Below are 3,755 nucleotides of genomic sequence, written 5' to 3'. Positions count from 1 at the left end.
TCTTTGGGCATCCTGTTCCTAAAATGATTCTCGCCAGTGTCGAGACAGAAAAGGATCTTGGAGTCATCATTGATGCCACAATGAACATGGGCTGACAAAGTGGGGACGTGGTCAGAAAGGCCAACCATACCTTGTCGTGCATCCGCAGATGCATCTCAAGCAGGTCCAAGGAGGTGATCCTCCCCCTCTATGCAGCACTGGTCAGGCCACAGCTGGAGTACTGCGTCCAGTTCTGGGCGTCGCACTTCAGGAGGGATGTGGCCAATATGGAGAGGGTCCAAAGGAGGGCCACCCACATGATCAGGGGTCAGCAGGGCAGGCCCTACGAGGAGAGGCTGAGGGACATGAACCTGTTCAGCCTCCAAAAGAGAAGGCTGAGAGGGGATCTAGTGGCAGTCTACAAACTAGTCAAGGGGGACCAGCAGGCATTGGGAGAGTCCCTGTTCCCCCGAGCACTCCCGGGAGTTACAAGAAACAACGGACACAAGTTAGCGGAGGGGAGTTTCAGGCTAGACATTAGGAGGCGCTATTTCACTGTCAGGGCGGCTAGGACCTGGAACCAACTTTCAAAAGAAGTGGTGCTGGCTCCTACCCTGGGGGTCTTTAAAAAAAGGCTGGACAAACTTCTGGCCGGGGTCGTTTGACCCCAGTACTCTTTCCTGCCACGGCAGGGGGTCAGACTAGATGATCTCCTCAGGTCCCTTCCGACCCTATGAAACTAAGATAAAGGGTAAATATTCAATCTGCCTCTCATCTGTGCCAGGTAACTGTCATTCCTCCCTTCAGAAAAGATGTGCTCCTCATTTTGGAGACAGAAAAAGCCTGCAAGACCCTTGCTCAAAAAAATCATCTTTTGACACTGACAGGTTTTCCAACTATTGATCCATATCAAATCTTGTCTTTTTTGGGGAACGTTAAAAGGTTGTAGGAGGTAGATCCAGTGTTGCCTGGATCTCTCAAGTGTTCTTGACCGTTGCTCTTTGTCTGAAGTACGCTGGCTGCACTGGCTGCTGCCCTTTTTCTGATAGTGGAGACCTCATGTGGATAGATTTTAGTCAGTATAGATGTCGTGACAAATGAATAATTTTACAGAGAAAATGAAGCAATTGCCCATCTTTTTTCATATGGGAATTTCACAGAACTCATTTTATCATAATTTACTCATTTCATCATTTTGCTCAAAACACTCAGGAAATTTATTTGTGATCTGAGCTATAGTCTTCTACATATATATAGGACCCAGCTTTACATCCCAATCTCACTTAGCACACTTAGGGTATTTGAATAACTTAGTGCTGTAGCTAAACAGGAGCTCAAAGGAATTAAGTCTAGATGAAACAAGCCAAGCAAGATTTAGGATAATATTTAAAAATTTGGGAGAAGATCGAGAATTAATCAGGAAAGGTTGTTTAAAGTTTCTTTCATGAAGTAGGAGGAAACATAGAAAGGCACCCTGTTAGATAGCTAGGGAGTGTCACTAGCTGGAAGTGCTTTTTTCAAATTTGGTTTTACATTGGCATCTCCAGCTTTCTCTCTCAGGTGCAAGCCTTAATGCAGCGATCACTGTCTTTTTTTAACCTCCATGTAAATTTGCGCAAAGTGTTATGTTGGAGTACCATCAAAAACTCCATCAAATAGAACCTGGGTGATGGCCTTTGTTGTTTACCAGTTTCATGCAGGGACCACATTACCTCCAGGCTCAAAAATAACTATGTTGACTTCTAACTTATTCCTGAATATAATTCAAGGTATTGCTTCTGACCAAAGACATGACTGGTCTGGACCCTAGCTATAAGACACCACTCTTGCCCCTTTGATAACTCAACCACTGGGATTAGCATAGCCATTCAGTGTAATAAATTCCAGTTTTATCTATGAAGCAGAATTTAACTCCAAAAGTTGTCTGCTTTCTTGGTCCAATGTAGCTCAAGGCTGTAGATCTTCGGGACACATAAAAATATATCTTTTCCCCTATGTCATACAAAAAACTAGAACTCTTGGTTACAAAATGATACCTTTTAGACCAACTGGGAAATTGCAAGAAAATTGTTCAAGTAAAGGACAATTTTCTTGCAATTTCCTAGTTGGTCTAATAAAAGGTATCATTCTGGAACTAAGTTTTTTGTATGTCTTTTTGTCTCAGACCAATATGGCTACCAAGTACACCTCTTTTCCCCTATGCTTTTTTTGAATAAGATATATAGGTAGGAAGATGTATATACTGGCAGTACTGGAGTACATAGAGTAGAGACTCATTTTTTAAATGCATTTATAAGTAAGTTTAAGAGTACATAGGGAGCTACATTTTAGAACGTAGTATTAAAAAAAAAAAAAAGATATTTAGAAAAGATGTTTTTGCAACTGAATCAGTTGTTTTGCAAGACTAGCATTACAAGTCTCCCAGGAGAATCTACTGGACCCTAGGGATGTATGATTCCTTTCCAGCAAAGGCAAATAAACCAAAAACAAGTGATATTGATCCATGGATTGTGGGTATGTGACAGGCTTACCATTAAGAAAACAGAGAAGTGAAAAAGTAATTTAAGTTAGCATGCAGTTAGAAATTTGAAAATTTTTATCCTGACAAACTATCCCTTATTATTTTACTACATATTGTACATATTGATACATTCATTAATGCACCTTTGCTACTGACCATGATGTTTAGTAATAAGAGGTACTAGATAAAGGCACAGTAGCTAGGCTAATATGCAGTAGCAAAGGCAAATGTTTTTGTGACACAACGCACAGTAGACTAATTCAACTGTGCATTAGCACAGTTTTTGTCGTGATGTGCTAATGCACAGTAGAACAGTCCACTGTGCATTCAGGCGTCTTGTGTAGACGCACCCATTGAGACCAAGTGCCAGTAAGATTATCTACGGTCAGGTTTAAGGGAGTTTTTTTTTTTTTGTCTAGACCCAGAAGCAAAACAGCCAAAATCTGAACCACTCCATGCCAGATGCACATAAATCAGGGACATCACTGTTGTCCTGGTGCAAAGTCAACTTCCAGGACAGGTGAGCAAGTGATAAATATAGGAGACAGGAGAGAAAGCTCTTCAGTAAAGTCTGCCACAGTTTTAATTTGAAAACCTCACTGCTTGCCTTTCCAAAAAGAGCATTTTGGTGCCAAAATAAGCCACAGGGCATTGAGACAGAGCTCTTCTCCCAGCAGCAGTGCTAAAGGATGTCATGACAGCAACTCAAGGATGGCGCCAACTGCTGCCTGCTCTTTGGGGACTACTCGCCCCCGCTCCGTCCCTGATGCTGGGCAGATGAGGTACCCAACAGAGAGCACGAGACCGGCGTGTGGAAGGGTTTATGAGAGCCGTTGACTGTCGGGGCTGGCTCGTGCGCCAGCGGGGGAGCCAAGCGCGGGTCACTGCTCAGACAGCAGGGCCAGGAGACGCTGCAGTGATCACGGCTAATCCCGCGCCCGCGGGCCCCCGCCCCAGGCCCGGCCGGGGCGCGACACTTACCGCAGGAAGGCGCGGAACTCGGCGGGCTCGAAGCGCTGCCCGCGGGCCCCCGCCCCAGGCCCGGCCGGGGCGCGACACTTACCGCAGGAAGGCGCGGAACTCGGCGGGCTCGAAGCGCTGCAGCGTCACGGTCTCGTGGCGGCCGAGGTGCCGCGGCGCCTTCCCCGCGCTGCCCAGGAAGAAAGCGGGGGCCCGGGCCAGCAGCACCGCGCGGTGCGCGCCGAACCGCGCCGGCCCCACGCGGAACGTCACGTCGGCGCCCGCTTCGTCGGCC

The 3,755-nt window shown here is 46.3% G+C and overlaps 1 protein-coding gene across 2 annotated transcripts in view; it reads right to left on the bottom strand.

The window, feature by feature from the left end:
• The window catches only part of KIAA1107 (KIAA1107 ortholog), an 84,819-nt gene extending 81,130 nt beyond the window's left edge, over positions 1–3,689 (bottom strand). Inside the window, exon 1 of one of the 2 annotated variants that reach the window (XM_025201890.1) lies at positions 3,564–3,689. The gene's annotated coding sequence lies outside the window, so the exon portion shown is untranslated. Of the gene's footprint in view, positions 1–3,481; positions 3,509–3,563 lie in introns of those variants that run through there. The other variant, XM_025201893.1, reaches the window with a different exon arrangement.
• Positions 3,690–3,755: the final 66 nt, after the last annotated feature.

The sequence above is a fragment of the Alligator sinensis genome, unplaced genomic scaffold (assembly GCF_000455745.1).
Source record: "Alligator sinensis unplaced genomic scaffold, ASM45574v1 scaffold199_1, whole genome shotgun sequence".
Taxonomy (NCBI): Eukaryota; Metazoa; Chordata; order Crocodylia; family Alligatoridae; genus Alligator; species Alligator sinensis.
Note: the sequence above shows the minus strand (reverse complement) of the source record. Positions and strands in the feature narration are given on the sequence as shown.